Source organism: Carcharodon carcharias, chromosome 3 (genome assembly GCF_017639515.1).
Source record: "Carcharodon carcharias isolate sCarCar2 chromosome 3, sCarCar2.pri, whole genome shotgun sequence".
NCBI lineage: Eukaryota > Metazoa > Chordata > Chondrichthyes > Lamniformes > Lamnidae > Carcharodon > Carcharodon carcharias.
The window spans coordinates 214,331,056-214,341,028 of NC_054469.1; the positions used below are offsets into that span (position 1 = coordinate 214,331,056).

Sequence of the window (9,973 nt, forward strand, 5' to 3'; positions counted from 1 at the left end):
CATTTACTCACTCTCTCACACACACCCTCACATCTCCAGCTGGCGTCATCTCCTCTGGAGGCTGCCTCCTCAGCCCTCACCTTCTTGATGCCACTTGCACAGAACAACTTGTGCCCCCCAAACACACCCTGCGATACCCGCATCCCCCAGTACAGCCCTCACCCTGCAGCCTCTTCCCTTGCCTGAGGCCATTTCTCTCCCTTCCCCAAGCAAGCCCTGGCCCTGCAGCCATTGAAAAGCCATCCTCACCCTACGGCTCATTTCGGTGGTGGAGACCTGCCCGTGAGTCCCCCTAAGAGTGATGTGGTGCTGTCTGCGAAGCCTGGCAATGATTGCGAGTGCTGCCTGAAGCAAAGTAGGCAAACAGACCTCGAAGTCTTGAATGAAGTATAGCTCGCCAGGTACACATTGCTTATGTATAGTTGCGAAACGCGTCGGCGAGGTGCTTGGATGATCCAGTGTGGGGGGAATGATTCTGGCGAGCTGGCCTTATAATGATGATATGGAGATGTATTGCAATGAGGTTCCTGATGTCTGACCATGGGAAACGCAGCCTGTCATTGACAAGCTGAACAGACGATCGCAAACTGGTTTCACGACGTCGTGAAACTGATTTTTGGCCTTCTCACCATATTGTCCGCTCACATCACTAAACACGGCCAACGATCAGCGGGCATGGAAAATTGCATCCACAGTGTCATATTTTGTTTTATGACGCTCCTCTGAAGCACCTTCGGATCTTTCACTGGGTCAAAGGCACGACATAAATATACATTTTTGTTGTTGTTTTATTCTACAGGCCCAGTCTACAGAACTCTGGGCACCATTGTCAGATCAATTTGTTGTTCATTTGTTCATAGGGCAAGTTACCAATGCAATTAAGGCAGCTGAATTTATACAATTTAACAGATACAAGGAGGGTAATCACATTTTCAGGTTTACCTATTTCCCAGCATTGCCAGGGTTTTTAATGTCACCCATATGTGACATTGCTTGTCTCAAATTTATATGAAAATTACATTCCCTAAATGTTCAGCTCATTTCCGACGGCAGGCACAGGGATTTGCAGCATTCCTGGAGCTAACATGATGCCTTTGTACTGCAGCAGTGTCCCAGGTCTCAGGGTCAAAGGCCAGGGTGGCTGCTAGCTGGCATAAGAGTTCCTGCTACTGCAATGGCTCATGATGCCTCTGCAGAGGAGCACCATGCGCTGCAGTAAAACATTCATTCAGACAAGCATAATAATTGAATAAGCTATCGGGGTTTTCAAAGTAAAGCTCTGATATTTGGACAGGTCAGGGCATGCCTTGCAGAACGTACCTCACACCCAATTGCGGATTGTGGTAGCATGTTGCTTCACAGTTTTGCAACTGGAATAGGACTGCAGACGGATATTGCAACAAACACCAGAGAGAGATCGACACTGGTGATGCTGTAGACCAGACAATGAAACAACAGAAATGTAGGCACAGTGCCAACTGAGAGACAGATCACTTTGTAGAATCATAGAATAATACAGCTCAGAAGGAGGCCACTTAGCCTATTGTACCTGGTGCTGACCTTTGAAGGGACCTGTCCAACTTGCCGCACTGCCCTGATCTTTTTGCTTTTGGTACCTCTTCAACACACAGGGGAATAGACAACTGGCTCATTGGTCTAAGTGGAATCCTTTGCTCTTCACATCTAGATATAAGATTGAAATTCTGAGCCCGAAACTTCAGCATACTACCCTGTACCTCATTGTCCTACAAGAGAACTAAACACCAAGCAGTCCCTACATTAAATGACCAAGTGATTTATTACAACTTTTACTGAAACATTATCTTTTCTGTAAATATATTGTAGCCATGGAAGTTTTCCTCTGTGTGCCACCTAAGAGCTCGAGTGGCTGTAAGTGTCCACTGCAATATATTGTGTGTGTTTTAGAATGGGCCCCAAGTCCTGGGAACATTGCGATACCAGGTTGACTCTTTATTAGGGGCTCCTTAGCGGCCAGATAGTGCAAAGGTGAATATTTTTGGTGGGAAACTAATGGAGAGCTGCTGCCATGAGAGAAAGAAGCCTCTTGTGGCACTTACAGTAAGACCTGCTCTGCTACAGGGAAGAGAGTTGTGGATATATGAGTGATCGAGGGCAGAATAGAACTCATGGGATGAGAAAATCCCTCAAAAGGAAGTCAAACAAATAACCTTTATCGAACATCCGCCAGTGATACTGCCCTGTGTACTTGACAATCCATTTGACAGTGATCTTTCCAGTTGGTCCCCTAAGACATTCATTGTTCCTCAAAACTGAGCCAAGTTACTCTTGTTTTACATCTGCTGTACTTGCACAACAAGCTCCAATTTCTACCCCAGGCTATCACTAGATATTGGGCTAGATGGATAGAGGGGATGGTGTCCAAATTTGCAAATGAGACTGTATTAGAAAGCAAAGTAAATGCTCTGAAAATCAAAGGAAGCTGCAAGGGGAGCTGAAGGTGGAGAAACAGGCACAGAGTGGCACACTGAGTCCATGCCAGGAAATGTATGCTGTAGTGGGGCATATGTCACAACACACTTTGAATGCAGAAAATGGGTGATGTGGAAGAGCAGACGGCTTTGGGGCTTCTCGTGAACTGCCTGCCCTTATAGGTGACAGAGATCATGAACGTGGAAGGTGCTGCTGGAAGAGTCTTGGCCAGTTGCTGCAGTGCACCCTATTGGCAGTAAATACTGTAACCACACTGTGTTGGTGGTGGAGTGAGCGAATGTCTGAGGTGTTGGATTGGGGTGCTAAATAAGTGGACTCCTTTGCCACGGATTGTATTGAGATTCTTATCTCTTGTTGCAGCAGCACCTCTTCAGGCAAGTGAGTCCTGACTTGTGTTGTGTAGATGATGCAAAGGCGTTGGGGCGTCAGGAGGCGAGAGTCTCCTGCAGAATACCCATCCTGACCTATTCTGGGAGAGCCCCCTTTATGGAGAGATGGTGGCATAATGGTAATGTCACTGGACTAGTAATCCAGAGGCCCAGGTTAATGTTCTGGGGACATTGGTTCAAAATCCACCATGGCAGCTGGCGGAATGTAAATCTAATTTGTAAAATAGACTCATAGATGTTTACAGCACAGAAGGAAGCCATTCAGCAGATAGTGTTTGCACCAGTCAACAAGGATCTGACTGCACTAATCCCATTTTCCAGCACTTGGCCCATAGCCCTGGAGGCTATGGCAACACAAATGAATATCTAAATACTTCTTAAATGTTATTAGAGTTTCTGACTCAACCACCCTTTTAGACAGTGAGTTCCAGCCTCCCACAACACTCTGGGTGAAAAAATTTCTCCTCAACTCCTCTCTTAGCCTTCTACTTCTTACCTTAAATCTACGCCCCCTGGTTATTGACCCGTCTACTAATGGAAAAAGTGCCTTCCTACCCACCCTATCTATCCCCCTCATAATCTTATACACCTCTATCAGGTCCCCTCTCAACCTTCGTATCTCCAAGGAAAACAAACCCAGCCTATCCAATCTTTCCTCAGAGCTCAGACAGTTCAGCCCAGGCAGCGTCCTGGTAAATCTCCTCTGCATCCTCTCCAGTGCAATCATATCCTTCCTATAATGTGGGTGACCAAGTTGTGGCCTATGCAGTGTTTTATACAATTGCAGCATAACCTCCCTGCCCTTGTATTCTGTGCTTCGGCTAATAAAGGCAAGTATCCCAAATGCCTTCTTAACCACCTTATCTACCTACCCTGCTACCCTCAGGGGCCTGTGGATATGCACACCAAGGTACCTCTGATCGTCAGTACTTTCCAGGGTCCTACCATTAATAGTGTAATCCCTTGCCTTGTTAGCCCTCCCTGAGTGCATTATCTCACACTTTTCCAGGTTGAATTCTATTTGTCACTTTGCCCATCTGACCAGTCCATTGATATCCTCCTGCAGTTTACAACTATCCCCCTCATTATTTACCACCTACCAATTTTCATGTAATCTGCAAACCTTTTGATCATACCCAAATCATTTATGTACACCACAAACATCAAGGGCCCCAGAATTGACCCCTGTGGATCCCCACTCAAAACAGACTTCCAGTCACAGAAACATCTCTCTACCATCACCCTCTGCTTCCTGCCTCTCAGCCAATTTTGGATCCAATGTGCCACTTTGCTTTGGATCCCATGGGTTCTACTTTCTTGACCAGTCTGCCATGAGGGACCTTATCAAAAGCCTTGCTAAAGTCCATGTAGACCACATCAAATGCATTACCCTCATCAACATAACCTCCTCAAAACATTTGATCAAATTTGTCAAACACAACTCTCCCTTAACAAATCCATGTTGACTATCCCTGATTAACCTGTGTCTCTCTAAGTGCAGATATATTCTCTCCCTCAGAATTCTTTCTAGTAACTTCCCCACCACCGAGGTTAGACTGACTGGCCTGTAATATCTCTTCCTCCCTTTCTTTAATAATGGGACAGTGTTAGCAGTCCTCCAGTCCCCTGGCACCTCACCTGTGGCCAGAGGGGATTTGAAAATTACTGCCAGGGCCTCTGATATCTCTTCCCTTGTCTCTCTCAACAGCCAGAGATATATTTCATCCGGGCCTGCAGATTTATCCACTCTTAAGGCCACTGAACCTGCTAGTGCCACCTCTCTCCCTATGTTAATTTCCTCTAATATTTCACAGTCCTCCACCCTGATGTCTATACCTATGTGTTATGCTTTCCCATTGTGAAAATCTGGAATATAAAGCTAGTCTCAGTAATAATGACCATGAAACTATCATTGTTTGTCGTTTAAAAAAAAAAACATCTGGGTCAGTAATGCCCTTTAGGGAAGGAAATCTGCTGTCCTTACCTGGCCTGGCCTACATATGACTCCAGACCCACAGCAATGTGGTTGACAATTAACTGCCCTCAGAAATGGCCAAGCAAGCCACTTAGTTCAAAGGCAATTAGAGATGGACAACAAATACTGGCCCTGGCAGCAATGCCCACATTCCATGAAAGAATAAATGAGAAAAAAACATTTGCCTGGCTGGTCCAGTTGAGTTTCTGGCCAGTGTGAACCCCTAGAATATTGATGGTTGTGCAATCAGCAATGGCAATGTCCTTCTATGTCAGGAAGCGTGGTTGGGCTCTCTGTGTTGCAGATGGTCCATTGCCTGGCACTTGTGTGGCATGAGTGTTCCTTGCCAGTTATCAGCCTAAGCCTGGATGCTGTCCAAGACTTACTGCATGCGAATACAGGCTTCTTACATCTGAAGAATTGTGGATGGAACTGATCACTGTTTAATCATCTGCAAACTTCCCCATTTCTGACTTTATGATGGAGGGAAGGTCATTGTTGAAGCAGCTGAAGATGATTGAGCCTAGCACTCCACCCCAAAGGACTCCTGCAGTGATATCCCGTAGCTGAGGTGTTTGATCTACTTGTCAATTTTCCACATTGGTGGGTAGATGTCATTGTTGTGGCTGTACTGGAACAGCTTGGTTAGAGGCATAATGAAAGTCTTCAGCACTACAGATTGGATACTGTCAGATCCCAAAGCCTTTGCTGTATTCAGTGCATTCTGCATGTATTAACCTCACATAAACAATCAAATCACAAAACACAGTGTTTCTACCTTATATGAGGGCATTAACAGTGTAATAATGGTGCAGGCTACTGAAGATGGTGAGGGAATTCAGGACTATAGATAGAGCAGTAGAAGGGGCAGACAGATAACAGATACAATTAAATCTGAGTAAGTTAGGTAATACATTTTGGAAACAGAAGCAAAGAATGTGAATATACATGCAATAAAAGACACTGAAAAATTTGACTGAAGAGGGAAGAGTTGGAGATGCAATTTATAAAAAGTAATGAAAAAAGCCAACAGCATCTTGGATTTTATAAACAGAAGTGTAGATTGCAATACAAAACATTGATTAGGCCAAAGTTACAGTTTTGGGTGCTTCATTACAGAATGGGAATTAAAACCATAGAAAACATGGATCGGAATGAAAGATAAGACAAGATTCGATAGAACAGATATCAGATTCCCAGTACAAAATAATCGGACTATATGTCCTTGTCATTAAAATACAAATGCAGTGAATATTCTGTCCAATGTTTAGCCTTAACCAAAATTATGGAAGATGATGATCTCTGGATATTATCTCATCACTCTTTGTAGACATTTGCCGTGTACAAATTTGTTGCTGCATTTTCCACATTGCAACAGTGCATACACACCAAAAGTACTTTATTGGGACACTTGGGGACTTTGTGAGATCAGGAATGGCACTTTATAAATAAAAGTTCATTTCTTTGTTCATACTGTAATCTTCTTTTGAAGTTAAATAGAAGCTTATTAGTGGTGTATAAATGATATGGGGTCTTTTATTTCAAAAACAGAAACAGAAATACCTGGAAAAACTCAGCAGGTCTGGCAGCATTGGCGGAGGAGAGCACAGTTGACGTTTCGAGTCCTCATGACCTTTTAACAGAACTAATTAAAAATAAGAAAGGGGTGAAAGATAAGCTGGTTTAAAGGGGTGGGTGCGTTGTTAGGGCAAGCAGTCGGTAATAGGTGGAGATAACGAAAAGATGTCACAGACAAAAGAACAAAGAGGTGTTGAAGGTGGTGATATTATCTAAAGGAATGTGCTAATTAAGAGTAGAGAGCAGGACAGGCAAGGTACAGATAGCTCTAGTGGGGGTGGGGTGAAATAATACTAAAAGGGCAAAAATGTGGAGATAAACAATGGGTGGAAATACATTTAAAAATAGTAGAGATAGGTGGGAAAAGAAAAATCTATATAAATTATTGGAAAAACAAAAAGGAGGGGGAAGAAACGAAAAAAGGCTAGGGATGGAGGAGAGAGTTCCAGATCTAAAATTGTTGAACTCAATATTCAGTCCGGAAGGCTGTAAAGTGCCTAGTCGGAAGATGAGGTGCTGTTCCTCACATTTGCATTGAGCTTCACTGGAACAATGCAGCAAGCCAAGGACAGACATGTGGGCATGAGAACTGGGTGGTGTGTTGAAATGACAAGCAACAGGGAGGTCTGGGTAATGCTTGCGGACAGACCGCAGGTGTTCTGCAAAGTGGTCACCCAGTCTGCCTTTGGTCCCTCCAATGTAGAGGAAACCGCATTAGGAGCAACGAACGCAGTAGATTAAGTTGAGGGAGGTGCAAGTGGAATGCTGCTTCACTTGAAAGGAGTGTTTGGGCCCTTGGACGGTGAGGAGAGAGGAAGTGAAGGGGCAGGCATTGCATCTTTTGCGTGGGCATGGGGTGGTGTCATGGGAGGGGGTTGAGGAGTAGGGGGTGATGGAGGAGTGGACCAGGGTCTCACGGACGGAACAATCCCTACGGAATGCCGCCTGGGGGCAGTGAAGGGAAGATGTGTTTGGTGGTGGCATCATGCTGGTGTTGGCGGAAATGGCGGAGGATGATCCTTTGAATGCGGAGGCTGGTGGGGTGATAAGTGAGGACAAGGGGGACCCTATCATGTTTCTGGGAGGGAGGAGAAGGTGTGAGGGCGAATGCGCGGGAGATGGGCCGGACACAGTTGAGGGCCATGTCAACTACCGTGGGTGGAAAACCTCGCTTAAGTAAGAAGGAGGACATGTCAGAGGAACTGTTTTTGAAAGTGGCATCATCAGAACAGATGTGACGGAGGCGAAGGAACTGAGAGAATGGGATGGAGACCTTACAGGAAGCAGGTATGAGGAGCTGTTGTTGAGGTAGCTGTGGGAGTCGGTAGGCTTGTAATGGATATTGGTGGACAGTCTATCACCAGAAATTGAGACAGAGAGGTCAAGGAAGGGAAGGGAAGTGGCAGAGATGGACCATGTGAAAATGATGGAGCGGTGGAGATTGGAAGCAAAATTAATAAATTTTTCCAGGTCCCGATGAGAGCATGAAGCAGCACCGAAGTAATCATCGATGTATCGGTGAAAGAGTCGTGGGAGGGAGCCGGAGTAGGACTGGAACAAGGAATGTTCCACATACCCCATAAAGAGACATGCATAGCTGAGGCCCATGCGGGTACCCATAGCCACACCTTTTATTTGGAGGAAGTGAGAGGAGTTGAAGGAGAAATTGTTCAGTGTGAGAACAAGTTCAGCCAGACGGAGGAGAGTAGTGGTGGATGGGGATTGTTCGGGCCTCTGTTCAAGGAAGAACCAGAGAGCCCTTGGACCATCCTGGTGGGGGATGGTGGTGTAGAAGGATTGGACGTCCATGGTGAAGAGGAGGCGGTTGGGGCCAGGGAACTGGAAATTGTTGATGTGACATAAGGTGTCAGAGGAATCGTGGATGTAGGTGGGACGGGACTGGACAAGGGGAGAGAGAAGGGAATCAAGATAACGAGAAATGAGTTCCGTGGGGCAGGAACAGGCTGACACTATCAGACTGCCGGGACAGTTCTGTTTGTGGATTTTGGGTAGGAGGTAGAAGCGGGCCGTCCGAGGTTGGGCGACTATCAGGGTGGAAGCTGTGGAAGGAAGATCTCCAGAGGAGATGAGGTCAGTGACAGTCCTGGAAACAATGGCTTGATGTTCAGTGGTGGGGTCATGGTCCAGGGAGAGGTAGGAGGAAGTGTCTGCGAGTTGATGCTCAGCCTCCGCGAGGTAGATGTCAGTGAGCCAGACAACAACAGCACCACCCTTGTCAGCGGGTTTGATGACAACGTTAGGGTTGGACCTGAGAGAACGGAGTGCAGTAAGTTCAGAAAGAGACAGGTTAGAATGGGTGAGAGGAGCAGAGAAATTGAGACGACTAATGTCACGCCGACAGTTCTCAACGTAAAGGTCAAGAGGAGGTAAGAATCCAGAGAGGGGGGTCCAGGTGGAGGGAGAATATTGGAGGTGGGTAAAAGGATCCGTTGAACGGGGAGAGGACCCCTGCCCAAAGAAGTGAGCACGGAGACAAAGGCGGAGGAAGAAGAGTTCAGAATCATGCCGAGCCTGAAATTCATTGAGATGAGGGCGTAAGGGTTTTGAAACTAAGTCTTTTGCTGAACACTGAGCGTTCAGCGTCGGAGAGGGGAAGGTCAGGAGATATAGTGAATACATGGCTGGGGCTGGGGCTGGGATTGGAAGACGGGGTGGGGACAGAGGGACAGGCAGGGGTGGAGGGTCCTGGATGGGTGTTGGTGTCAATAAGTTGTTGGAGCTTTTATGTCTGGGGTCTTTTATTTGTTGGGAAATTGTGTGGAAGCCGTTCCTGTCACTGGTGTGTCTTTAAAACACTTACTAAACTTTCTCGTACTTTTTGCGATTTCCCATGATTCTCCCGCCAAGTGTTCGTGGGCCTATTTGAGATAAATGGGGACTGCAGCTGTATAGCCCTGATGGATCCAAAACGGAGCACCAGTGAGCAGGTTATTAGTAAGTGTTGCTTGATGTGTTAGATGAAAACCAGCAGTGTTATAATTGTGTAGATAGCATATGCTGATGTAATTACACTTGCTTGCCAGTGTATCTACTGAGAAGAGCATGTAATTACAACATTTTACAAGTTTTCATAGACATCTATGTTACAAATAGGAATTTATAATGGGAAAACTCAACGATTGCATAGAGATTTTTGATATCTTATGATGGACTAAAGAGCTGAATTGCAGAGATAAAGTAAGAGTGACTGCATTTGACATAAAGGCAGAATTCTACTGAGGCCTAGTAATTTGTTGGTCTTGTGTGACTTCTAATAAGTAGTCAAGACCAAGTGCGGTCTTCAAATTAAGCAGAGTTATAGGGTGGGAGGGTGGGAAAGCAGCGATACAGCGGGAAAGGAGAGTTGGGGGAAAAGGGGTAAGGGAACAGCAAAGAAGAGGAGAAGGGGGAGAAATGTGGAAAGAGTGGAAGGGAGAGAAGCAAGGCGTTTGAGAAATGGGAGGAAGAGCAAGGTGAGCAAAGGAGCAGTGAGAAAGGTGGTGGTTATGCAGCCTCCTCTCCAGTGGATATGTGAATGGGCATGGAAGTGCCTTGAGTT

General features: G+C 45.8%; 1 protein-coding gene across 1 annotated transcript in view; it reads left to right on the plus strand.

Annotated features, from left to right (window-relative positions):
- glb1 (galactosidase, beta 1) overlaps window positions 1–9,973 on the plus strand; it is a 163,091-nt gene that overhangs the window by 134,057 nt on the left and 19,061 nt on the right. The gene's annotated exons all lie outside the window — the stretch shown is intronic.